The following is a 27680-nucleotide window of genomic DNA, read 5'->3' on the forward strand; positions in this document are numbered from 1 at the left end:
CGTCACTGACGACTCCTCTCCAGGTCCCTGCTTCCCCTGGATTGGCCTCGAGAGCTGCGTGAATGCCACTAGTTTTCTAGTTCATGGTCTCAATTAAAGGTGGGGCAGGAGCATCTTGGTTCCTAGCTATTACCCATCAATGTCTCAGGCCCTCTCAAAAACTGGGTCCTAGGTCAGAAGGCAGCAGGGAGCCGGGAAGGACCAGAAAAAGCAGACAGGAGGAGAAGACAGGCCTGACACCTCCAAGAAAGGACCTGTAGGAAAGTCAGGAAGAAGGGATGCTGAGACCTCAGTCTCAGGGAACGCGCGGTGAGGATCTGTGGGGGAGCCTCTGGGGCATCTTGTAAGGTTGTGCACCAGGCACCCAGCCTTTGAGAGGATGCACTTGGTAGGTCAAGGTGTGCCATGCCTGCATCTAACACACAGTCACCTTCCTCCACCAGACATCCGCCAACCTTGATTTTGGAAGTTTCTCTTCCAGTTTTTCAATTCATTAAAGCTTATAGCACATCTAAAACTAACACAACATTGTAAATAAGCTATAATATATATATTTTTTAATTTAAGTAAGTTAAAAAAACAATGGCATGTGCCAGTCATAGAGTTTGCTCTCCACTTTAGAGAGTTGATTCAGGGAATTCCCTGGTTTGTCTTCCTGGGTAGCACTCGTTGTAAAGAACTGGCCTGCCATTGCAGGAGACAAAGAGACACGGGTTTGATCCCTGGGTAGGGACAATCCCCTGGAGACGGATAGGGGAACCCACTTCAGTATTCTTGCCTGGAGAATCCCCATGGACAGATAAGCCTGGCTGGCTGCAGTCCATAGGGTCACAAAGAGTCGGAAATGACTGAGCAACTTAACATGCCCACTGGTGGTCCAGTGGTTAGGACTCAGCACCTCCACTGCTTTGGGACCAGTTTCAATTCTTGGTCAGGGAACTAAGATCCAAGCCATGTGACACCCTCCCCCGGCCCCGCCCAAAATAAAGTGAGAGAGAGAGTTGATTCATTGATTGAAGAAACATTTAATGATCATATGCCTTGTGTCTGGCTCTTTATTAGGCATCAGGGTTACAGTAGTAAACAGAATGGATATGGTCTTTGCCATGAGGGAATTTGCTACAATACTCTTGTCTAGCTACCAGTGCTCCTCACCCCAATCGCTGCAGCCTCACTGCTGGGTATTGAGAGGGGCCCCATTAGAATAACGCATTATTTTCATGAGACTGTTAAGAAGAAGAAGGTTAAAGAAGGCAGACCTATTGAGTCATGAGTCACAGAACCCCACCCCACCCCACCCCCAAACTCTCCAGAATGTGTACAACTGGGATCTCCAGCCTGGCCTGAGAGGAGCTTGTGTGTGTGTGTGTGTGTGATAGTCACTTAGTTGTTGTGTCTGACCCTTTGAGACCCCATGGACTATAGCCCACCAGGCTCCTCTGTCCATGGGATTCTCCAGGCAAGAATACTTAAGTGAGATTGTTGTTTCTTTCTCCAGGGCATCTTCCTGACCCAGGGCTGGAACACAGGTCTCCTGCATTGCAGGCAGATTCTTTACTATTTCAACTACCAGGTAAGAGGGGAACTTATCTTTATCCAATTCAAGACAATAAATATGTACTGAGCCAAAAATTCCCAAGACTCTATATCAAGGGCTGAGGATACAGCCCTGTCTACATAGAGTTTGTAGACTAGTTGAACAATCAATTAAACAGGAAGTTGGAATATAGTGCTATCAGCGAATGTTAGGGTGCACAGTGATGTCAAAACACATAGGAGGAGCCTAACCCCAGCTCAGAGTTTGGAGAAGACGTCTTAGAGGGAAGAAATATCTCCTTTGTGAACCTAAGAATAATCTAGTTCTGGAAGACTCTCATGGACGTGAGCTTAGAGATGAGAGACAGCCTGAGGTCATCAGCCGTAAAAAAGTTTGGAATGACTAGAACTTGTAAGGGTCCAGATGGCTAGGAGTGAAAAGGAGCCAGATCTGGAGGCCTTCCAGGCTGTGATGGTGTTGTTCAGTCGCTCAGTCGTGTCTGACTCTTTGTGACCCTGTGGACTGCAGCACGCCAGTCTTCCCTGTCCTTCACCAACTCCCGGAGCTTGTTCAGACTCATATCCATTGAGTCGGTGATGCCATCTAACCATCTCATCCTCTGTCATCCCCTTCTCCTCCTGCCTTCAATCTTTCCCTGCACCAGCATCTTTTCCAATGAGTCAGTTCTTCACATCAGGTAGCCAAAGTATTGGAGCTTCAGCATCAGTCCTTCCAATGAATATTCAGGGATTTATTTCCTTTAGGATGGACTGGTTGGATCTCCTTGCAGTCCAAGGGACTCTCAAGGGTCTTTCTCCAACACCACAGTTCAAAAGCATCAATTCTTCAGTGCTCAGCCTTCTTTGTGGTCCAACTCTCACATTCATACATAACTACTGGAAAAACCATAGCTTTGACTATAGACGCCTTTGTCAGCAAACTGATGTCTCTACTTTTTAATATGCTATCTATGTTTGTCATACCTTTCCTTCCAAGGAGCAACTGTCTTTGAATTTCATGAAATTAAATGAAATTAAAAGGCCTTGCTGAGTCTGAACTTAATGCTATGGAGGTTTTAGAATTGATTTAAGGACAAGTGGGACAGGAATGGAGTTGAATTTTAAACAAGATTAGTCTGCAGGATGCCTGGAGGCAGGGAGGCTACCTTAATCTAGCAAGGGTGGGATGCTTCCTTGGCCTGAGGGCAGGGAGTTTGGGGAAGTGAATCAGAGAGAGAGAAGCAGAATGTGAGCTGTGAGGGAGAGTGGAGTCCTTGGCTTGGGCTGTTGCTATTGATTCAGTTGGGGGACAAAAGGAACACAAATTTGGGAAGGAGAGTTATGAGTTCACTCCTCAACGTGACACATTTGAAAAAAATCAGGCAGGGAAATATTAAAATGAGAAAATCCAGAATGGAACCTTGATAACTCTGGTGTGCAGAGAAGATGCTGAGAAACAGTTAGGAATCTTAAAGAGCTATCTATGCTTACCATCTAAGTTCAACATTATAAATTGTGGTCAGACATATCAGGTTATTTTATATTTATGAGTGATTATAAATATTCTCCTATTTCAAATCCTAAAAGATGTTGCTGTGGAAGTGCTGCACTCAATATGCCAGCAAATTTGGAAAACTCAGCTCTGGCCACAGGATTGGAAAAGGTCAGTTTTCATTCCAATCCTAAAGAAGGGCAATGTTAAAGAATGTTCAAACTACCACACAATTGCACTCATTTTATGTGCTAGCAAAGTAATGCTCAAAATTCTCCAAGTTAGGCTTTAACAGTATAAGAACCTAGAACTTCCAGATGTACAAGCTGGATTTAGAAAAGGTAGAAAAACAAGAGATCAAATTGTGAACATCTGTTGGATCATAGAAAAAGAGCAAGAGAATTCCACAAAACATCTACTTCTGCTTTATTGAATACGCTAAAGCCTTTGACTGTATGGATCACAACACACTGTGGGAAATTGTTAGAGAGATGGGAATACAAGACCACCTGACCTGTCTCCTGAGAAACCTGTATGCAGGTCAGGAAGCAACAGTTAGAACCAGACATGGAACAATGGACTGGTTCCAAATTGGGAAAGGAGTATATCAAGACTGTATATTGTCACCTTGTTTATTTAACCTATATGCAGAGTACATCATGCAAAATGCTGGGCTGGATAAAGCACAAACTAGAATCGAGATTTCCAGAAGAAATATCAATAACCTCAGATATGCAGATGACACCACCCTTATGGCAGAAAGCAAAGAGGAACTAAAGTGTCTCTTGATGAAGGTGAAAGAGAAGAATGAAAAAGCTGGCTTAAAACTCAACATTTAGAAAACTAAGGTCATGGCATTCGGTCTTATCACTTCATGGCAAATAGATGGGGAAACAATGGAAACAGTGACAGACTATTTTCTTGGGCTCCAAAATCACTGCAGATGGTGAGTGCAGCAATGAAATTAAAAGACACTTGCTCCTTGGAAGAAAAGCTATGAAAACTTAGACAGTGTATTAAAAAACAGACATTACTTTGCTGACAAAGGTCCGTATAGTAAAAGCTATGGTTTTTCCAGTAGTTATGTATGGATGTGAGAGTTGGACCATAAAGAAGGCTGAGCACTGAAGAACTGATGCTTTTGAACTGCGCTGTTGAAGAAGACTCTTGAGAGTCCCTTGGACTGCAAGGAGATCCAACCAGTCCATTCTAAAGGAAATTAGTCCTGAATATATACTGCAAGGACTAATGCTGAGGTTGAAGCTCCAATAAACTTTAGCCACCTAATATGAAGAGCCTACTCATTAGAAAAGACCCTGATGTGGGAAAGATTGAAGGCAGGAGGAGAAGGGGATGACAGAAGATGAGATGGTTAGATGACATCACCGACTCAATGGACATGAGTTTGAGCAAGCTCTGGGAGATGGTGAAGGACAGGGAAGCCTGGCGTGCTGCAGTTCATGGGGTCACAAAGAGTTGGACACAACTGAATGACTGAACAATGACAACATAAATATTCTCCAGTACTTTGGCCACATGATGCAAAGAGCCAACACATTGCAAAAGACCCTGATTCTGAGAAAGATTGAGGGCAGGAGAAGGGAGCAACAGAGGGTGAGATAGTTGAATGACATCAGTGATTTAATTGATATAAATCTGAGCCAACTCCAGGAGATAGTGAGGACAGGGAAGCCTGGCATGCTGCAGTCCATGGGGTCATAAAGAATCTGACACAACTTAGCAACTGGACAACAATAACATAAAGATTCTGGGCTTCCCAGGTGGTGCAGAGGCAAAGAATCTGCCTGCTGGTGCAGAAGACTCCAGAGACATGGGTTTGTTCTCTGTGTTGGGAAGATACCCTGGAGTAGGAAATGGCAACCCACTCCAGTATCCTTGCCTAGAAAATTCCATGGACAGAGGAGCCTGGCAGGCTGTAGTCCATGGGGTTGTAAAGAGTTGGCCATAACTGAGCAACTGAACACACACTCATAAACATTTTATGAAAGCAGGAGAGCTTAACGCTAGATAAAATGTTCCCTCATTCATACTCTTAAATGTCCATTTGTATCCAGATTTGGCTTTCAGATCACCCAAAGACCTGAGGAAGGTTGAAGCCAGGTCCTTTTCCTGAGGATCTCCTCGCCCCAACTTGTAGTCCTTGGCAGGCACTGGAGAAATTAAGGCAGGATTCACTTTCAGAGACAGAACAGTGTATGTGATTCCCACGTTCTGTAGTGATCATTCTTCTTTCCTACTCAGTGACTGAGCTTTTGGGTTGCTGTTGTTTTGTCTTTTGTTTTGTTTTACTTCCTGAGACAAAATCTTCTTTTCATAGTCTTTCTTGCAGTTAGATGTGGTCATGAAGAAAAGTTCTGGCCAATAGGATGTGAGCAGAATTGTGGGTGCAACTGCCATGAAGTGTCTTTAATAATAAAGGGCATATCCTTCTCAATCTGATCTTTTGCTGGATGGAAAGCAGGTGATGACCAGAGCTTCAGCTGCCTCTTAGATTATAAGGCAACCTTGGAAATGCAGTACGCACTGTAATGCAATAATACAGCAGGTCCCTGACCCATGAAGCTCCAAACAGCCCCTTGTAAACTCCCAAGTGCCTTCTGGAAAATGGAGGAGAAATAAAATTCTGTCTTGTTGAGTCTCTTATTTTGAATTTTTCTGTGACTTGCAGCCAAACTTGCTTCTAGCTAATGAAGTCAGAAACAGTTTGCTCATTCTAACTACAAATACAACTACCCTCGCTCAAAAATGAAAGCTGTCTGGAACGAGACAGGCTGAAAAGACATACACAGCTGTGTGACATCCCATTAAGCCTCCCGAGACTGGGTGTCTCCCTGCTGGCATGCTCACATTTACGATGTTCCTGTGAGGTTCTAAGTGTGTGTGTTTTATAACACTCATTCAGACACGCTGCTTGTGCAGCTTAAATTTGTCTTTGGATAGTTGGTGACATGAAAGGAAATGTGAAGAGACAAAAGGAAGGACATGTTAGCTCTTTCTTCATCTCCTTTCTCCTGGTTTCCTACTTCATTTTCACTATTCCTACTTCTTACCCTGCATTATATTCTTACAGGTTGCACACTTCTGGCCTTCTCTTCTTACTGCTTTCAGATCCTAAACATATTTACATCCTATTTGATTTTTAGTGTTTTAAAAACACACTTTCAGAAAGGTAAACTTCATGCCCACAATTTGGGGTCATACAACAATCCTGTAGGGAAACAATCCACAGAGTTTAGGCCAGCTTCCACCAGGCTCTTGGCAGAGAAATACAGTCTCACCAGGCAAGGAAATGTTGAGCCTGATTGACTCAGGAGCTGAATGAGACAACTGAATTTCTCCTCTCTCCCGAATGTAGCTATACATCAGCTTCTGGGTGCTCACTCAAGCCTCCAACCCAATTATTACTGTCTTGAATCACATACTTTTTTGTTCATAATTTGAGTGAAGGGGTCCTTCAGCACCTTAAAGTAAGAAAACCAGCCTTCCCTTATGGCCTGTCTCCTCCGCACTCACCGCACTGGTTGGTATCAGTCAGCTGATGAATGTTTATTCAGCCCTGCTTGTGCCAGGCACTGTCCTAGACTGGGGAGGGGGGGGGGCCACAAGCAAGACCTCTGCATTGCAAGGCTTAGCTTCTGGTGGGGGGCAGACAGACCGAGAAGAAACCAGGCCCTGATTAAAGTGCTCTGCAGTCATCTGGGGCTGTGAGAGGCCATCCTAGGAAGCCTCCACTAGGCCAGCGCCTCAAAGGACACTCCCTGAGAAGCTGCCATTTAAAGCTGCGTGCAATGCTTTTTCTTTTCTTTATAAAGCCTTTTATTTTGCGTTGGGGTGTAGCTGATGGACAAACGCTGTGATAGTTCCAGGTGAGCAGCAGAGGGACTCAGAAAGCTGTGTGCACTTCTAGGGAAAGTAGCTATATTCTGCTATTATTTTAAAGTCACTCAGAAAATCAGTTCCCACAAGAAGTATACGTTTCGGGCAGTTAAGAAGACAGCAAAGCACACTCTCTTGTTTCTAGAAATGACAGTTTTTAGTGCCCCCAAAGGAGCTGTACTTTTCTGAGACTGAATCACAGTACGATTGAACACACTCAACTAAAGAACTGTCCTTGTTCAAAAGAGACAATCTGGGGACTTCCCTAGCAGTCCAGTGTTAGGGGTCCACGCTTCCACTACATGGGGCACAGGTTTCATTCATAGTCAAGAACTAAGATCCCACATTCTGTGTTCAGTTCAGTTCAGTTCAGTCACTCAGTCGTGTCCAGCTCTTTGCAACCCCATGGACTGCAGCACACCAGGCTTCCCTGTCCATCACCAACGCCTGGAGCTTACTCAAACTCATGTCCATCAAGTCGGTGATGCCATCCAACCATCTCATCCTCTGCCATCCCCTTCTCCTCCCACCCTCAATCTTCCCCAGCATCAGGGTCTTTTCCAATGAGTCAGCTCTTCACATCAGGTGGCCAAAGTATTGGGGTTTCAGCTTCAGCATCAGTCCTTCCAATGAATATTTAGGACTGATTTCCTTTAGGATGGACTGGTTGGATATCCTTGCTGTCTAAGGGACTCTCAAGAGTCTTCTCCAACACTACAGTTCAAAAGCATCAATTCTTCGGTGCTCAGCTTTCTTTATAGTCCAACTCTTACATCCATACATGACCACTGGAAAAACCATAGCTTTGACTAGACGGATCTTTGTTGGCAAAGTAACGTCTCTGCTTTTTTAACATGCTGTGTGGTGTGGCCATAAAAAGAGACAGAGAGACAATTTGGTCCCCTTGGAATTGGTTATCTTGGTTATCATGACATTTGAATTTAATCGAAACCCTCCTGACAGTCCCAAAGCTGGTTCTGCAGTCATCCTTTGGGTGGAGTTGTCTTAGGGAGATAGAGACACATATACTGTCACCTACCCCCCTGAGCTAATGTTTCACAGACTGACAATGAAAGAACAGTTGCCTTTGATTAAGGCACATTTTCGATTATCCATTGGGTACATACAGCCTGTTAGAGTTTGTGTTACAAAATAAAAAACCTAAGGCCCTTCAAGGATCCTACAAGAGGTTCCAAGTTCTGATTGTATGTGCATTTAGTTAATTATTTTATTGCTCCCTAAGTGTATTTATGAAAAGACTTCACTTGAATGGTAGACGTCTCCATGGTTAATGTTGATTACTGGTTGGAGAAAACCCAACCAGGCGGTTGAATTCTGGCTCTGCTCATCTATGATTTGAAACCACCAGAGGGCGCAAGAGGCCAGCTCAGAATCTCAGTCCATTCTGGGTAAATTCTTAATTAGTGCCTGAAACTAAGCCAAGTGTTCTCAAATGTTCTGGAAAGAAACCTGTCAGGACGTCTCTCTTCTCCAAGACACCCCAGTCACCTCTAGAAAATGGTTCAGTTTCAATCCAGCCCTCAACGAGCTGAGGTTCTGCTGGAAGGTCTGACCCTGTCTGAGCCATCCTGGGAACACTAAGGTTTGTGTCACTAAAAGGGGGAGGGGTTGTTGTTAGTTGCTCAGTCCTGCCTGACTCTTTGTGACCCCATGGACTGTGGCCTGCCGGGCCCCTCTGTCCATGGAATTCTCCAGACACGAATACTGGACTGGTAAGCCATTCCTTTCTCCAGGGATCTTTCCAACCCAGGAATCGAACCCAAGTCTCCCACATTGCAGATTATTTACTGTCTAAGCCACCAGGGAAGGGGGAGAGGAGGAGGATACAATTTAAACTACAGCCCGTTTCCATCCCCAACCAGGTATCAGGCTCCATGCTGGGTAGACAGGTAATTTCTATAAAAAGGTCGTGATAACATGGAGGTACAAATATAAAGCCATGAAAGCACAAAATTGGGGCACTTTATCAAACCTCAGAGGATGCAGAAGGCTTCCTGGGGTTGAGCTAAGACTTGCAGAGTGAGTAGAAATAGCCAGGGAAGAAAGGTGACAGAAGTGTTCCTTGCAGAGGGCACGGCTGAAGCACAGGCAGAGAGGTGGGTGAGGGGAGGCCGTGCGCCCCATCAGAGGCCAGGACTAGCAGCCCTTCCTATGTAAGTAACTGCAGCAGATCTGAGCTCCTACAGGCCCCGGAGACTTCAGAGAGCCAACTCAGGACCTGAACTTCAGTTCACCTCAAATGAAAATGTCCCAAATGGGCTCCTTTAACAAATATCACAGCCTCAATAAGGTTGAGTCTGCATGGATTGCTGGAGCTCTCAAACACTGAAATAAACCCTTAGCTGCTGGCAAGGAAAGTTGTAATAAGTTCTCCATTTATCACCACAAAAACAGTATTTGGACAGAATTTTCTGCATCATGGAGCTAAAAGATGACTTTCTGAGACTCTCCCATGGAGATAGTATTCTAAAATCAGCCAGCATCATAGGAAATATTTATCAAATAATTTTCCATGGCAGCCCTGTTAAAAACCTGATATTATTACTGTGGGTTAGCTGAATTTTGTAACTTGGGAGCATGAAGGTCAACTGAACCAGTGATATATCCAGCTAAGAGATTCATGTTTTTATTATAAGTCATGTTACCACAGACACAACCCTTGACTGACACATGCACACATCTTTAAGAAGAATCTTAATGATTCAGATCCAATACCTATTTCCATTCTGGTTGAATTCAAACATGATTGTGATGACTTCCAATCTTTGAATTTAATTCTCTGCCACTAACCCATCCTCGGGCTTCCCTGGTGGCTCAGATGGCAAAGAATGTGCCTGCAATGCAGGAGACCAGAGTTCGATTCCCTGGGTTGGAAAGATCCCTGGAGAAGGATATGGCAGCTCACTCCAGTATTCTTGCTTGGAGAATTCCATGGACGGAGGAGTCCGTGGAGTCACAGAGTCAGATGTGACTGAGACACTAACACTTTACTTAACCCTTCTTCTGCTGAGTAGGAGTGCAGACATGATTTTATTTATTAAAAACACAGGAGTGCTCGCTTCGGCAGCACATATACTAAAATTGGAACGATACAGAGAAGATTAGCATGGCCCCTGCGCAAGGATGACATGCAAATTCGTGAAGCGTTCCATATTAAAAAAAAAAAAAAAAACACAGGAAAGTAAATTTGTTTTAAGATATATTTCAACACTCCTTGAGACAGAGACATACCAGACTATCTCACATACCACACAGACACACACACACACACACACACAAATAAGGAATGGCTAATATAAATGTCATCAAACTTTCTTGTAGGTCACCTAAATTTGCCAGTGACAGAATCTGGATTAGATTTGACAGCTCTAGCATTTGTGACTGCTGTTTCTATAGGTCCAAACATGGTTGAACATCAGCAATTAATATGCTTTAGCCTAGCACCTAGTTAGGCTAAACTAGTCTATTATTAGTCTATAAACTGTTATTAGTCTATAGACTAAAGTAGTCTATTATTGCAGGTAGAAATGCACATCAAACTTTTATTTACTCTGCACAAAATGAAGGTTGTCTATAACTAGGTGCTTGAATATTTAAATTTTATCCTGGCCTTTAAATGAGATTTAAATGTATTTCCAAAGCTATGGTTTTTCCAGTAGTCATGTATTGATGTCAGAGTTGGACTATAAAGAAAGCTGAGCACCAAAGAATTGATGCCTTTGAACTGTGGTGTTGGAGAAGACTCTTGAGAGCCCCTTGGACTGCAAGGAGATCCAACCAGTCCATCCTAAAGGAGATCAGTCCTGAATATTCATTGGAAGGACTGATGCTGAAGCTGAAACTCCAATACTTTGGTGCCACCTGATGCAAAGAACTGACTCATTTGAAAAGACCCTGATGCTGGGAAAGACTGAAGGCAGGAGGAGAAGGGGACGACAGAGGATAAGATAGTTGGATGGCATCACGGACTCAATGGACATGAGTTTGAGTAAACTCCGGGAGTTGGTGATGGACAGGGAGGCCTGGCATGCTGCAGTCCATGGGGTCGCAAAGAGTTGGACACAACTGAGTGACTGAACTGAAATGAAATGTATCTCCAAATAAAAGACAATTTAAAACTATAGGCTTACACTTCAAATAGTGGTTATCTTATCTGCCTGAGTGCTGTTTGCTTTCCCTTGAGCCATCAATAAAACTTGAGAAAGTAGAATCGGCCCCCACCCTACCTGGAAGACAGAGAAAGAGCTTGTCTGCCCCCACCCTACCTGGAAGACAGAGAAAGAGCTTGTCTGAAGGTGCTGCTTAATCCTTGGTCTTTGAGCACAGTGACCTGCCAAGATGATTGGTTAAAAGGCATAGCCCTTTCCATGACCGTTACAGGTTTCATTCTAAAGCTGTGAGCCAAGTAGCACAAACTTATAATCACACACACCATTCAGAGGGTGAATGCTCCAAGTCTACTTATTAGCTGAAGTTTGGAATAAAAATAGATTCAATTAGGGACTTCCCTGGTGGTCTAGTCATTAAGAATCTGCCTACCAGTGCAGGGGACACAGATTCTATCTATGGTAGAATCTGTAATCTACAGGGAACTAAGATTCCAAATGCCTCGGGGCAAATCAGCGCATGGGCCAGTGCTTCTGAGCCCTCATGCCACAACTACCGAAGCCCAAACACCCTAAAGCCTGTGCTCCGCAACAAGTCACAGCAGGAAGAAACCTTCACACCCAAATTAGAGTGCAGCCCCCATTGGCCGCGACTACAGAAAGCCCACCTGTAGCAAGGAAGGGCCCATCTGCCCCAGTGAAGACCCAGCACAGCCAAAAATAAATGATTTTTTTTAATAAATAAATTCAATTATCCTGAGCTTTCAAAATCCTAACAAACTACTGGAAATATAGGTCACTTTTCTTTAATTTCCGTTCTTCTACTCCATTTTAAATGATTCCATGCTCCCATGCCATTTTATATTTTCCCAATGTGTTTTTGAATACACTAGCTTATCTGATGCCCTTCATAGTCATATAAAATGCAAATCTGACTGTGCCACTTAAAGCTCTTCAATAATCCTCTGATATTAGAAGATCAAGTTCCAGCATTCTTGGCACTGCCTACAAAGCCCACCACAGAGTCCCTAATCAACTTCCCAGCCTTGCCCTGGACACCCTGCTTGTGGCCTGCTGTGGTCAAACCTGGACAACTCAGAAAACGCTCACTTTTTCTTCCCTCTTGTGTTCTCTGGTTGGTTATTGGGTTCCTTTCCTTTTTTTCCCAAGTAAAAGTTTTTCCTTTAATTGCAACGATCTATAACCTAAGGATGTCTTCTCAGGTGGTGCAGTGGTAAAGAATCTGCCTGCCAATGCAGGAAATGCAAAGGGACACAGGTTCGATCCCTGGGTCAGGAAGATGCCCTGGAATAGGAAATGGCGACGCACTCCAGTATTCTTGCCTGGAAAGTTCCATGGACAGAGGAGTCTGGTGAGATATAGTCCATGGGGTTGCAAGGAGTTAGACACGGCTGAGCAACTGCACACAGCCTGCACAAGACCTGAGGGGAAGAGATGGGAATTTTCTACTTTCCGTCCAAGAGAAATAATGTTAAGGACACCCTTGCTGCCCTCCTGGTGGTGGGAGTTTGCTTGTTGATCCATAGCTATGGAGGTGGGAAGAAACTGGAGAGACTGTGGCCTCCTAAGAAGAGGGGATCTCATTCTGAATGGGAATGTTCCTGCTTTATTTTTCCTGAGAGTTCAGGACTGGAAAATCTTTAGGTGTTCTGAGCTATTTGGACCTTCTGCATTCAAGCAGGAGGCAGCAAGAGTGGACATTGACATTTTAGGAATCAGTGAAGATGCTGAAGCTGAAGCTGTAATATGTCGGCCACCTGATTCGAAGATTGATTGGAGAAGACCCTGATGCTGGGATAGATTGAAGGCAGTAGGAAAAACAGGTGACAGAGAATGAGATGGGTGGATGGTATCACTGACTTGGTGGACATCCGTTTGGGCAAACTCTGGGAGACAGTAAAGGACAGGGAAGCCTGGTGTGCTGCAGTCCATGTGGTCACAGAGCCGGACGTGACTTAGTGACTGAGCAACAAGTTCCCTGAGGATCAGCCTTGCACCAGTGGAGGTAGTGGGAGATCTTGGTCCATAAACTGTAGATTTCTACCCAGACTTGATTCTCCCCTAGTCTTTCCCATCTCAGGTAATGATACCACCAGCCATTCAGTTGTCCAAATCCAAAATCTAGAACTTGACTTTGTTTTTCCTTTTCCCTTACCCTCCTTGTTCAGGCCATTAGCAGGTTTTACTGATTTTTCCTTCCAAGAGTATCTCAAATTTGTTCGTTCTTCTCTGTCTCCACTCTATCCACCTGATCCATTGAAATTCCTCTCATTAGGAATCACCTTTCAATTTCTTCTCTATAACTATTTTTTTTTTTTTTTGGCCGTGCCATGCAACATGTGGTATCTTAGTTCCCCAACCAGGGATCGTACCCACGGCCCCTTCAGTGGAAGCTTGGAGTCTTAACCTCTGGACCACCAGGGAAAGCCCCCTCTTAACCTACTCTTACCTATTGTAAATTGATTCCCCACACTCTAATCAGAGTACTCCTTTTGAAATGTAAATACTTTTTAAATGTAAATGAAAAACATATTGTTGAAATATAACATAGAAAAACATCTATTTCTGCCTTATTGACTACGCCCAAGCCTTCGACTGTGTGGATCACAATAAACTGTGGAAAATTCTGAAAGAGATGGGAATACCAGACCACCTGATCTGCCTCTTGAGAAACCTGTATGCAGGTCAGGAAGCAACAGTTAGAACTGGACGTGGAACAACGGACTGGTTCCAAATTGGGAAAGGAATACATCAGGGCTGTATATTGTCACCCTGCTTATTTAACTTATATGCAGAGTACATCATGAGAAACACTAGGCTGGAAGAAGCACAAGCTGGAATCAAGATTGCCAGGAGAAATATCAATAACCTCAGATATGCAGATGACACCACGTGGACTTATGGCAGAAAGTGAAGAGGCTAAAAAGCCTCTTGATGAAAGTGAAAGAGGAGAGTGAAAAAGTTGGCTTAAAGCTTAACATCTTAACAAAAACTAAGATCATGGCATCTGGTCCCATCACCTCATGGGAAATAGATGGGGAGACAGTGGAAACAGTGGCAGACTTTATTTTTTGGAGCTCCAAAATCACTGCAGATGGTGACTGCAGCCATGAAATTAAAAGACGCTTACTCCTTGGAAGGAAAGTTATGACCAACCTAGATAGCATATTAAAAAGCAGAGACATTACTTTGCCAACAAAGGTCCGTCTAGTCAAGGCTATGGTTTTTCCAGTGGTCATGTATGGATGTGAGAGTTGGACAGTGAAGAAAGCTGAGCGCCGAAAAATTGATGCTTTTGACCTGTGGTTTTGGAGAAGACTCTTCAGAGTCCATTGGACTGCAAGGAGATCCAACCAGTCCATCCTAAAGGAGACCAGTCCTGGATGTTCATTGGAAGGACTGATGCTGAAGCTGAAACTCCAGTACTTTGGCCACCTCATGCGAAGAGTTGGCTCATTGAAAAAGACCCTGATGCTGGGAGGGATTGGGGGCAGGAGGAGAAAGGGACAACAGAGGATGAGATGGCTGGATGGCATCACCGGCTCGATGGGCATGAGTTTGAGTAAACTCTGGGAGCTGGTGATGGACAAGGAGGCCTGGCATGCTGCGATTCATGGGGTCGCAAAGAGTCGGACATGACTGAGCGACTGAACTGAACTGAACATACACACAGAAAGAAGACAAACCATACTATATAACTCAGTGATTTTACATAAAATGTGTGACAATGTTTTACGTGAAACAAATATATTCATGACCGGTATCTCAGAAATCCCTCATGACCTTCCACACCACCCTCTTTCCCAATGTACCCGTGTCCTAACTGCCAGCATCACAGGTTGGTTTTGCCTCTGCTTTAAAGTTTTATATAAACAGAATCATACTGTGTGTTCTCTTCTGGTTCCTTTCACTCAACATTTTGTTAATGAAATTCATCTATGTTGTGGCTTGTAGTTGTAGTTTGTTTATTCTCATTTCTGGGAAGTATTCCATTTTATGAATTCGCCACAATTTATTTACCCATTCTGCTGTTGATAGATACTTGACTGGTTTCCAGCTTTTAGCTATCAAGAGGAAAGCTGCTGCAAACGTTCTCATGCCTGACACTGGTGAGCCTATGGAAGCATTTCTGTCTGGAATATACCTAGGAATGGAATTTCTGGTTGCTGGGGTGTGCATACTTTAGTGGATACTGACAATTTTCCAAGTAGTTGTACCGGTTTATGCTCCCACTCACAAGAGTAAGCACTCTACTTGCCTTGTAGCCTTGCCAACTCTTGCTGTTTGTCTATCTTTTTAATTTTAGCCATTGTCATGGGCAGTGTGCTCTTTCATAAATCTGACCAGTGTCACTTCCTCCTTAATGGCCTTCAATGACTTCTCATTGAATTTGCTTTTTTTTTTGGCCATGTCACAGGTCAGTGGGATCTTAGTTCGCCGACCATGGATGGAACTTATGCCCTCTGCAGTGGAAGCTCAGAGTCCTGACCACTGGAAGGCCAGGGAAGTCCCTGGCTTCTCACTGAATCTAAAAGAAAACCCAGACTGCTAAATGTGGCTCAGGTACAACTCCAATATCTCTGCATATCACTCCCTTTCTCTCTTTCTATACTATTCTTTTCCTTCTTAAAATCTATTCAAGCTTTTTCCCACTCTAGACCTGCACACTGCCCTCTCAGCCTGCAAACACTCACTCCATCCTGCCCTCTTCAGGAGCTTTCCTTCCCACCCTTCTTATCTGGGATTTAAAGTCTGCCCTTAGGAGGTCCTCAGCCCCTCCCTCCGGTTCTTCCCAGGTCACAGAACTAATCACATCGTGTTTAAAGCAGTTTGTAGTTACATATTTATCTCTCCCTCACCCCTTTTTGTAGTTTTTCCCATTAGACTGTAAAGTCCTTAAAGACTGTGAGCCTGTCTGCTCCGTAAACCACTCTAGCCTCTGTGCCTGGCTGACCAGGCACTCACCAAATGTTTACTTAAAAAAAAAATGAGTGAATAACTCCAGTGTGTTTCAGACTGTGAGTAAAATACTGTGTGTGTTTTTAAGTATAATTGCTTTACAGTGCCGTGTTAGTTTCATCTGTACAGTGAAGTGAATCAGAGCTGTGTGTACATGCATCGCCTCCCCTTTTGGGCCTCCCTCCAGCCCCAGCTCCCCCATCCCCCTACTAGATGTGACAGAGCGCTGAGCTGAAATCTCTGTGCTTTGCAAAGCTTCCCATGAGCTGTCTACTGCACACATAACCCTGTTTTGTTCCTTTTAGTGGCTGAGCAATATTCCATTATATACATGTACCACATCTTCTTTATCCATTCATCTGTCACTGGACCTTTAGGTTATTTCTGTGTCCTGACTGTTGTAAATAGTGCTGCAATGAACATTGGGGGTACTTCTGTCCTTTTGAATTATGGTTTTCTCAGTAGTGGGACTGCTGGCTCAGTGCAAGAATGGAGATCCAGGTGTAGAGAATGGACATCCTCATCTGCATCTCTATTCTGTAAATAGTTTCATCTGTACCATTTTTGGAAATTGATACAGCCACTGTGGGGAGCAGTATGGAGGTTCCTTAAACACTCAAAATGAAACTACCATACAACCTAGCAATCCTGGAGAAGGGAAAGGCCAACCATTCCAGGATTCTGGCCTGGAGAATTCCATGGAGTCAGACAAAACTGAACAACTTTCTCTTCACTCTGAGGGAAGGTGTGGGTACTCCAGTAAATGGGTCTTCCCTGATGGCTCGTAAATAGCCCTCCATATCTCGAGGAAGCACCCTAATGTCTTCCAAGAGGGAATACCTTTTTCTTAAGGGCTTAGATTATTGCCAAGGAGTGGAGCAGGCATTAGGAATCAGCTGGCTCAGAGCCTAAAGCCAGTAGCTTTATTGTAAGAAAGAATATGCTTCAAAGATTCAAACATTTTAATAACAATGGGGACAGAATTTGATAATGTGAAAAATAGTGTTCCTGGCAAGAATTTTGAAAACATATTAACTCTTAGAAGCTGGTAATTTTGTGCAAGTGTGTTCAATGTCTCTTGTGCTAATGCAATTTCCCTCTGCTGTCTTTTCCATCAAATAGCACCCATTTGACAATCACAGCTCTAGATTTCCTACTGGACAGGATAAGCCAGACATCCTGTGGGGTGTGAGCAGAATAGAAAGTACAGAGGATTCAAATGAGAACAAGAGCAGGATTTGTTGTCATTTTCACTTAAAATTAATTTGCCAGATAATTCAAAGGCATTCATCCTCCATAGTGTGTACATTTAAAAGGTTTACTTTGGCTCCAATAATCCTACTGATTTAGCCACAAAAGTATGTTTCAAATAATGAACTGTGTGTTCAGCATATCTTAGAACTATATAAACATGCATTTCTGTAGGGCATATGGTATTTTAAATTAAATGTAGTCATTTTATTGTGTAAAATATCTAATTTCAGGGGGGAAAAAATGTGGTGGGACATCATATCAGTAAGCCCTTGAAGGTATCCAAGGTGCTCAGGATAAAAAGATGTCCAGAAAAAAGCTTATATTTAACAAGGGACAAAACAGCTAAACAGACAATTGCAATAAAAGGTACTAAGGGTTACAGCAGTTTACCCCAGAATGGGGGTCACCATCAAATTCTCTAGGATACTGTTCTTTCCTACTTGATATTCCTTTCCCCCAGTGGACTTGGAATGTAATGTTGGGAGTGGATGCTGGGGTCAGACAGCTGAGACTGGAATTGCCTGCTGCTTGCTATCTGTGACACCTTGCTTAACTTTCCTGTGCCTCGGTTTCCTCATCTGTGTGAAGATTGACTGGAGCTGTGTGTGCAGAGCGTGTAGAACAGTTCCTGGCACATAGTAAGTGCTCAGCAAGAATTCTATTGTTGTTCTGTGAGTGTCTTGTCTCTTTCATTTATTTCACTGTAAGTTCCTCAGAAGCCCACACTATGCTGTTCATCTTTGTGTTCTATCCATGGGCGTCAAGCATTCTCCACGTCAACCCATGTCTAAGATGGGCCTTTGTGCATTTCAAGTGTAGAAAATGATGTTGCTGTAATTGATAAAGTTCTCCCAGGTGCCACGTGTATGAAACTGGAGTTCTTAGTGGAGGTAATTTTTAAAAATGCAAACAGGATTTCCCTGCGGTCCAGTGGTCAGGACTCAACTTCCACTGCAAGGGGGCATGACTTCGATCCCTAGTCAGAGAACTTAGATCCCTCATGCCACATGGTGAACATCCCACCACCCGCCCTGCAAAATAAAAAAAAGCATACAGGTCATCATTTATATTGAATGCTTACTTACATATATGTTTTTGTCAAATGAATACCAAATACTTACTGAGCACTTACTACATCCCAGACACTTGACTAAGCATCATACATAAATCATGTTACTTAAATCTGCCAGGCCCTTTCGTCCTCTTAAAGGGAACTTGAAAATCACCATTACTCATTTTTACTAGCATCAAAAATAAAATATTGTCAATAAAATTAAACTTTATATTATCTAAATACAACACAGATTATATACTATTTCAAAGCCATCTCTTTCTGCAAACTTGGTCTAATTACAGTGGTATTGTACTTCTCTATGTTATAATTCTAAAATTACCATGTGTATAGAGGGGAGATTCCTTTGTACTTTCATAATAGGAGATTTTTTTCGATCACTCTCAAGAGTGCACATACACAAATGCACAGTCAGCTACGTTGTTAGAATATATTGTACAGGTCAAACCATAATTAAAATAATTATTATTTACATAGCACCATAAATGTATCTACTACTTGAGTCATAATCACAGTAGTTAGAGACAGAAAACAGCAATTATATCATCCAGTCAACCCCTGCAAATGTATGTCAGCCAGGATCCCAGCAGAGAAGATCTGAGAATTAATTTCAAGCAAAAATAACAGGCACGTGGAATCACATCCCATTCTCAGATTTCCATTCTCTTCACTTTACTGTGGTCTTCATTCATTCTTTCACTCACTCATTCAGTCTGTCATTCATTCATTCAGCAAACATAGTTGCTCCATTGTTTTCCATCTGCCATGCCCTTTGCTAAGGAACAAATATCTACAAGGATATGAAAAGGTTCCTGCCTTCAAGGCGTGGTTCGTTTCTAAGGAAAGACAAGGATGCATACATTCAGAGACTGTCCCCAAAAGACTTATAATCAAATAGGATTGACTGGTGTACATGCAAACTACTCTAATAGAAGTATCCTGTGAAACAATGGAAACCTGGCAATTATGGAACTCTTGTATGTGTTAGTCACTATGCTATATGCTTTACACATGTTGTTTTATTTAAGCCCCCCAGATTATTAGGTAGAAATTATTATTATTATTCATTTTTCACAAATAATGAAAATGAGGCTGGAAAGATGAAGTAACCTAGTCTCCAACAGCCCCCACTTTCCCCAATGCCTGCCCCTCGCCACTAAAAATGTCTCCTGAGGCTGTAAATGCCCAGGGGTGCATCTGGGCTGCCTTGAAGGAACTAACCAAAGGCTCAAAAATGGATGGGTGTGGGAGAAATTTGCTGGTCCAGTGGTAAGACTCCATGCTTCCAATGCAGGGAACTAGATCCCAGATGCCACAACCAAAGATCCTGCATGCCCCAATGAAAACTGAAGATCCCACATGCGGCAACTAAACAAGCAAACCAAAAAAACACCTGATGCAGCCAAGTAAATAAATACTCAAGAGCTTGGTGTCAGTGTGGGTCAGGCAGTTGCAAGCGTAGAGAAACACATCCTTCCCCAAACATGTTTTCTTCTCACCTCCTAGTCTCCCGCCTCCCACATCTCACTTTGAGTCCGCACCCTCAGACAATTACACTGTCGGCCAGACTGTCACACAAGGGTCAACCCGTCTCCCAAACTGCAAAGGGGTTTTTGAAGCCTCTTTCCTTACTCTAGGAACACACACATATGCACCCCAGCCCCAACCTGGGCTTTCCTCTGCGGCACTTCATGACAGTCAGTATATTTAAACATCAGAATGGCTCCTAAGTTTGAGGCTTCCTTCTCCTTGCTGGAGAGGCAGAGGGAAGGGACTGGCCAGGTGTCCCTTGAACCTGGCTATTCTCAGCAGCCCATGTGCTGGCGGATCTTGTCGGTAGCACTCTGCCAAGGCTGTTCTACTTCCTATTCCCTGGGGATGGAAAAAAAGGAATGATGATGGTTGGATAAGTGGATGAGCCCTCTGCCCACTGCCTTCGTTCCTTCAGATAAGCGCCAAGCAGTATCTGTGGGAGGTGATGGAGGAGGAGATCCAAGGGGGCTCAATCTTTTCTTCAACCATTCCCACACCTCCTAATTTATCCTGCATGTAGCTCTCAAAGCCTTCCATCCTATGCTGATTTCTGGTTCCAAAGGTAAGGGCAGTCAGAATGCCATCCCAGAGAATCTTTAGAGTTGCTTTCAGACTCCTTGGAAAAAACTTCCGGGAAACCTGACAATTGTTTCTGCCACCTACCTATGACTGTAAAGTGTTCTGATGGCTTCATTAAATATGAAATGGAATGTGGGTGACTGATCAACCCTGGTTTGCTGTTGGTCTTTACTTGGTCACTGACCAACTGGTAGTTCAGTCCTTGTTTAAATATTTTCCCCTAGTAGGAAACATCCTATTAAAATTATGACTGTTAGTAGCAAACATACACTGGACTTCGCTGGCGGTCCAGTGGTAAAAACTCCAAACTCCCACTTTAGGTGGCAAGGTTAGATCCCTGGTCAGGGCACTAAGATCCTGCACACCATGCCTCCAAAAAAAAGAAAGAAAAAAAGTAGCAGACATACAGAGAGTTCTCACTACAACGGTACAATTGCACAATGTTGGGACAATGGTGGATATTCCAGTCTCATTAGAGAATAATTTATTAAGAGAGAAAAAAGGCTATTTACTTGGTATCCTTCAGCTTGACCCAGATGATTCAAACCCTCTTTGGAAGTTCTTACATGAGCACAAAAAGAACATGTTTTTTATGCTGCCCTGCTTCAAACAGTGTCTCCGATGCAGACCGTAATAAAATGAATTACAAAATATTTCATCATTATCCTTTCCCACCACCTTCTCTCTTTCAAGTTGTATAGAATCCTGCTCTTTCATTCACAAAAGCCTCAGTTGAAACACCCTGAGAAGGAGACAAGTAGGCAGTGTAGGTAGCATTAGCTTCACGCAGTGGATGGAAAACAGACTCAGAGAAGTTCAGTGGTCTGCCCCAGTCACACAGTCTGTGATGGTATCAGGCTAACACACTCACAACTCCAGTTCCCCAAAGGTTGACTCCTTTCCCTAGGTCTGGTGATTTCTCACCCTTGACCTCTGAACATGAAGATCCAAAGGTGAATTCCTTTCTATCTGTATGTTAATGGTTTACTCAAGCATTTGCCCTCTAATGGGCTATCAAAGATATGGCTAATATCACACACCATGACTATCACAGTTAGTGAACTATAAATGAAGTGGAAATTTGCCACCAAAAGTCCTCAGAACCAAGCAAACACACACACAATAACTTTTGAGCTCTCTCTCTCTTTTTTCTTTTTTTGGCCACACCATGAGGTACGCGAAATCTTAGCTCCCAAACCAGGGGTCCAACCCATACCCGCTACAATGGAAGTGCAGATTCTTAACCACCGGACCACCAAGGAAATCCCTTCGGTTCTATTTTCACTGAAGCTTTGACTTAAAATTTCTTCCCTCATTGAGTGTTCTCCCAACACTTAATCAATCTAAAAGTACTCATTAATCACCTCCCTTGCAGGTAGAGAGCCAAGTTTAAGTTTATATGGGCTTCCCTTGTGGCTCAGCTGGTAAAGAATCCGCCTGCAATTCAGGAGACCTGGGCTGGGAAGATCCATGGAGAAGGAAAGGCTACCCACTCCGAAGTTATCCCTGAACTCAAGGAATTTAAGTCTAACTGAGGAGAGACAGGCACAAAGGAAACGTAAGTAACGTCAATAGCTCGGCAGTGTTCACTATAATGATATGTAATAAAAAACTGCACCCAGGACATGGATCAGAAACCATCAGCCGATGTGCCAGTAGGGATGGGCCTGAGTGAGCATTCCAAAGGCAAAAGGTCAGTCCTGTTATTGTCGGCAGGCTTCATGCCTTGCTGTCCTAATGGGTTGAAATCTCCTTAAGGAGGAGACCATTTTCTACTACATTTGCTGCCCCAGCCTCTACTTTAGCAGTTGTCAAAAGCATCTGGCCTCCAAAGGTACTCTCTGGGATCAAATCCTTATTCTATCACTTATTGGCACCTCGTGTGTGTGTATGTGTGTGTGTGTGAAGTCACTCAGTCATGTCTGATTCTTTGTGACCCCAGGGACTGTAGCCCTCCCTGGAATTCTCCAGGCAAGAATGGAGTGGGTTGCCATTCCTTTCTCCAGGGGATTTTCCTGACCCAGGGATCGAGCCTGGGTCTCTTGCATTGCAGGCAGATTCTTTACTGTCTGAGCCTCCTGGGAAGCCCATTGTTCCCGTAATGCTGCAAATTATTTAAGTCTCTGTGGTTCAGTTTCCTCTTCTGTGAAATAAGTACCCATTTCATAGGGTTGCTATGAGGAATAAATTAATTCCTACATGTTAAGGGTGTGGGAAAATGCCTGGCACACATGGAAATGGCAACCCACTCCATTGTTTTTGCCTAGAAAATTCCATGGACAGAGGAGCCTGGTGGGCTACAGTCCCTGAAATCACAAAGAGTCAGACATGCCTGAGCACACACACACGCACAGTTATTAGTAAAGGCCATAGTTTATGTTACAGTTCACTATCTGTGCTATACAGTTCTAGGGGTTTGGACAGATGCACACTGTCATGCGTTCACCATTACAGAATCATTCAGGATAATTTTGCCAGCCTAAAAATCCTCTGTGCCTCACCTATTCATCCCTCCCTTCCCCTGCCTCCAATCCATGGCAGCCCTTGATCCTTTTTATTGTCTCTATAGCTTTGTCTCTTCCAGAATATATATAGTTGAAATCATATAGTAGCCTTTATAGACTGGCTACTTTCACTTAGAAATAAACATTTAAGTTACCTCCATGTCTTTTTAGGATTTGATCATTCATTTCTTTTTATCACTGAAAAATTCTTCACTGTGTAATATACCACAGTTTGTTTATTCATTCTCCTATCAAAGGATTACCTTGGTTGTTTCTAAGCACTTGTGAATAAAGCTGCTATAAACATTTGTGTGCAGGTTTTTGTGTGGACATAAGTTCTCAATTGAGCAAGTAACTAGAAGCATGATTACTGGATCTTATGGTAAGACCATGTTTAGCTTTGTAAGAGGCTGCCAATCTGGCTTGTAAAGTGACTGTGCCATTTTACATTCCCGCTAACAAGAAATGAGAGTTCCTGTTGCTCCACACCGTTGCTTGTATTTGCTGTTGTCAATGTTTTGCATTTTCACCATTCTAAGAAGTATTTAGTGATATCTCAATGTTGTTTCAATTTCCTAATGACATAGATGTTAAGTGCCTTTTCAATTTCCTAATGACATAGATGTTAAGTGCCTTTTCATATGCTTATTCCACCTGCTTATCTTCTTTGGTGGGTATACAGATCTTTTGCCAATATTTTTTTTGCCAATTTTTTTTTTTTTTTTTTTTTTGCTGAGTTTGGATAGAAGTCCTTTATCAAATATCTGTTTTGCAAAGTATTTCTCCCAATCTGTGACTTGTCTTTTCACTCTCTTAGGAGTTATATTGTTATTTTTTAATTATTTATTTACTTTTATTTTTGGCTGCTCCGGGTCTTCACTGCCGCATAAGGGTTTTCTCTTGCTGCAGCGCACAGGCTTCTCATTGCAGTGGCTCTTCTTGTTCAGAGCACTGGCTCCAGGTGCCCAGACTGCCGTAGTTGTGGCTCATGGGCTCAGCTGCTCCCCAGCAAGTGGGATCTTCCTGGACCAGGGCTCGACCCCGTGTCCCCTGCATTGGCGGGTGGATTCTTAAACACTGGGCCACTAGGGAAGTTCAGGAGTCATATTATTTTGAATGCAAGTTAATAGTCTTTGATCTCCAAGGGTCAGTATTTCACTGTGGCATTATTTTAGTACCCGTGCTAGCTTCTTTCACAAAATAAATATAGAAGAGACAAATATAGATGAAAACATCCTAAGGAACTCAGAGCAGTTTCAAAGTCCTCAATTAGGGGTGTTCTTAGCCATGTTGGCTGCAAATGCAGAAGGACATTAGACATTTTCTGTTGTAATTAGATATTAACATGAGTAGGCTCAAAGAGCATCAGAAAAATTACATTTGAATGGAATTTTATTAGGAAAAATCTTGCCCTGAATAAATGTTTGTAAATAAAGGCTAAGTTGCCCCTTCTCCCAAAAATCTAGTATCTTCCATGGGTACTTTTATACCCACCGAGTTCTTTGCTTTAGAATAGGCCTTTGTATATAATAAGTTTCATAGGGAGCATGTCTGCAAAGGGGTATTAAGTCTTTGAGGAGTTGTTATAAATCTTATTTCTTGGCCACATTAACAGAAACCCAGCCCAGGACAGCCCCCACCCCCCTACCCCTACCTGAAGAACTTTGCAATGTCAGCTAGTCATCCACATTAATGACTTCATCCATTACCTGGCTGAAACACTGCAATCATCCCGAATCAAAAATAGCTCCATGCCACATCTTGGGAGGGGAGGGGTAGAGAAATTGCAGAGAAGACATAGGCACAGACATGAACCAGCTGAAAGTTTTCCAGGAACATTTGAAACATTCTTTTTATACTTGTGACAAGTGACATGGGTTTTCTTAATGAGCACATACAGCCAAAAAATCCCAATTCATGCACTGAAAACAGTTTCTTATAACAAGCTGCAATACTCTGAGAAACCATTCCAGACCCACATGCTTAGAGTTGGCTTCCGAACACCCTGTTCTCAGACTATCTGGGAGTGGTGTCCAGGCCTTACCCTGGCCTTTAGAAAATTCTCAAGGCCACCACTCAGGGTGGCTTCTCAGCCACCAATGGCTAGCAACACTATTAACCTGAAGGAAAATGCAATCTAAAACCTTCAAGCAGAGGAAATATAAAGAATATTTTTCACATGGCACTAAAAGTTTCATTAAAAAAAAAGAAATGCAACTATTGTGGAAAAGTCAAAGTTAAAAGTATTTTTTTTTTTAAATCTGGTAAATATTTTGCTGGAAAATTCATCCTTTCAGAAACTTTGAGGCTCCTGGACAGAGGGTGTTAACCTGACACATTTTCAGATCAAAACAACTGTTTTGAAAACATAGACCTTCAGAGGAAGCACCGAAGAGAACCTGGGTCCCTTGTACTTAGGACGCTCACTGCCCACTGATGCCTGCGTGCCGGGAAGTCGAATGCACAGAAAGCTGGCCTGAGCCGTGCTCGTATTGGCCGGTACAGAGAACTGTTGGTTTTGTTTCGTTTTGTTTTTCAGCCTGCCCTGACCACATCTGTTCCTTATCTTTCCTCTTTCACCGTGATTTTATTTACCAGGGCTCCAGAAACAACAGGGACTGTGGAATCTCCACACAGATGACAGAAGACAAGACTCCCAGGAATTGGCGGGGTCTGCACCCTGAGGAACCAAAGGTGGGGTTTTCAGAGCGGCCACCCGTCCCCACCAGGGACTCAGGCTCTGGAACTGTGACCAGCACTGGAAAGGAGCCAGCCTGGTCTAAGGAAGCTCTGGAAACACAGTTTCTCTAGTGGAAGCCAAGTGCTTGCGCTGTTCCTCCCTACACAGTTCTCCTGTTTTGTCTTAGTTGCTCAGTCGTGTCCAACTCTTTGAGATCCAGTGGACTGTAGCCCACCAGTCTTCTCTGTCCATGGGATTCTCCAGGCAAGAATACTGGAGTGGGTTGCCATTCCCTTCTCCAGGGGATCTTCCTGATCCAGGGATCGAACCCATGTCTCCTGCATTGCAGGGAAATTCTTTACCGTCTGAACCACTAATAGATCCATTTGCCACCATTCTGCCATTTCATTCTGGCCTTCTCTTTCATTTCTTCTTTTCTTCCCTAGATTTCAGGACCTCAAGGTCAGAGCAGCCTTACCAGTCCCCAAACACCATTATTTTTTGGCAAGACGTTTTGATCATGGAATGAATACCTGCAAAAGGCAATCTGGAGCCCTCAGCTAGACACCCACAAGTTCAAGAGCACACCTGTGACTTCAAAGTAGAAGCCAGGCTCCTCAGCTTTATTATGTTTTTTAAATTTTATTGTGAAATGTTTCACGTCAGGCATGAAGAGTCTGGTCTGAGGTGCTGCTCAAACTGTGAGCGGTAACGCTACAGAGAAGAACCAGTTCTGACTCCACGTTGGAACTGTTTCTTCAGCTTACTTTTAGTTGCTATTGTTTTTATAATCATACCTAATGGCCTGCTTCAGAAAACCCAGCCCCTCTGCCTGACTATTAAACTAAAGTGCCTTTGTTCAGCTCACAAAGAGGTAATCTGACCCTACCCACCTGTGAAAGAAAGAAAGAGGTCAAGAAAAAAGAGATTAACACATCCATCCCCTGATGCTGGCCATTCCTGGAGATGTTTTACAAGACTGATGGCACTTTTTACTTTACTTCCTCATTGCCTCTCCCTCTCTATCCTAGGCACTTCTATCTCTGGATCTATAAAAGAACCTGGCATCCAAACCCTGATAAGATGGTTCTTTTGAGACATTACTCTGCCATCATCTCCATTTGCAGGCTTTCCAAATAAAGAAGTATTCTTTACGTCAACATCTCGTCTCTGGTTTAGTCTCTGATTCATTGGCTTGTTGTGTGACCAGCAGAGTGAGCTTGGACTTGGTAACAATAACAACTGCTGGTTCACACAAGTATTGTCTGGTCAACTGTAAGAAACATGCAGAAATTGAGAGCATTGACTCAATGGACATGAATTTGAGCAAATTCCGGGAGATAGTCTGGCATGCTGCAGTCCATGAGGTCACAAAGAGTTGGACACGATTGAGCAATGGAACAATTTAGAAACTTTCGCAGCAGTTTCACAATCACTTTATGTCCGTTGAATCTATTATTGAAAATTAGGGGGCCTACATTTTATGTCTTTTTTTTTGTTTAATTTTTTATTTATTAATTTTTATTATATTTGCAAAGACATTGGGCTGTAATGGATTTCAAACTTAGGAAGAAAGAAAAAAAACCTTACCACATAAAGTTAACCACAGGGAACACTGTAGAAAATGCTCATGTATCCATTAATTAACCAGGGTTTGTCAAATTTGAACATTTCACCACATTTGCCTTTGAGTTTTCAAAGAGATAAGACATTGCTATCACTCTTCCTTTATCCTTCTCTTTCCTTGTCTTCTCTCCCCTCCCCTCCACCTTTCCTCCCCTCTTTATCTCTCCCTCCTCCCTCCCCTTCCCTTCCCCACCCTCCCCTCCTCCCTTCTCCCTCCCTCCCTCTTCTCTCCTTTTCAGTTCACAGACCATGACTGGGAGAAAGGGAGCCGCAGCGACCTAGCATGGAGAAGCAAAGCCCAAGCCCAATGCACAGGATGCCCACAAGAACGGAAGGGAATGGAATGTCAGGGCCCAGGAGGGGTGAGGAGGGTGTTCATGCAGAGGGACAGCCTCTGGCA

General features: G+C 43.3%; 2 long non-coding RNA genes and 1 other non-coding gene across 5 annotated transcripts; all 3 read left to right on the forward strand.

Annotated features, from left to right (window-relative positions):
* Nucleotides 1–15607, forward strand: LOC133058568 (uncharacterized). 3 transcript variants are annotated; one of them, XR_009693355.1, is made up of 3 exons: nucleotides 1–99; nucleotides 1499–1573; nucleotides 15491–15607. It is a non-coding gene; the product is annotated as an uncharacterized LOC133058568 (long non-coding RNA). The 3 variants fall into 3 exon arrangements; XR_009693353.1 differs by lacking the exon at nucleotides 15491–15607 and adding an exon at nucleotides 3124–3819 and having other exon boundaries at nucleotides 1–309; XR_009693354.1 differs by lacking the exon at nucleotides 15491–15607 and adding an exon at nucleotides 3124–3819.
* Nucleotides 9998–10104, forward strand: LOC133058938 (U6 spliceosomal RNA). The gene has a single exon (XR_009693446.1). It is a non-coding gene; the product is annotated as a U6 spliceosomal RNA (small nuclear RNA).
* Nucleotides 15603–26713, forward strand: LOC133058569 (uncharacterized). The gene is made up of 3 exons (XR_009693356.1): nucleotides 15603–15636; nucleotides 21846–22028; nucleotides 25573–26713. It is a non-coding gene; the product is annotated as an uncharacterized LOC133058569 (long non-coding RNA).
* The last annotated feature ends 967 nt before the right edge of the window (nucleotides 26714–27680 follow it).

This window comes from Dama dama, chromosome 6, assembly GCF_033118175.1.
Source record: "Dama dama isolate Ldn47 chromosome 6, ASM3311817v1, whole genome shotgun sequence".
Classification (NCBI taxonomy): Eukaryota; Metazoa; Chordata; class Mammalia; order Artiodactyla; family Cervidae; genus Dama; species Dama dama.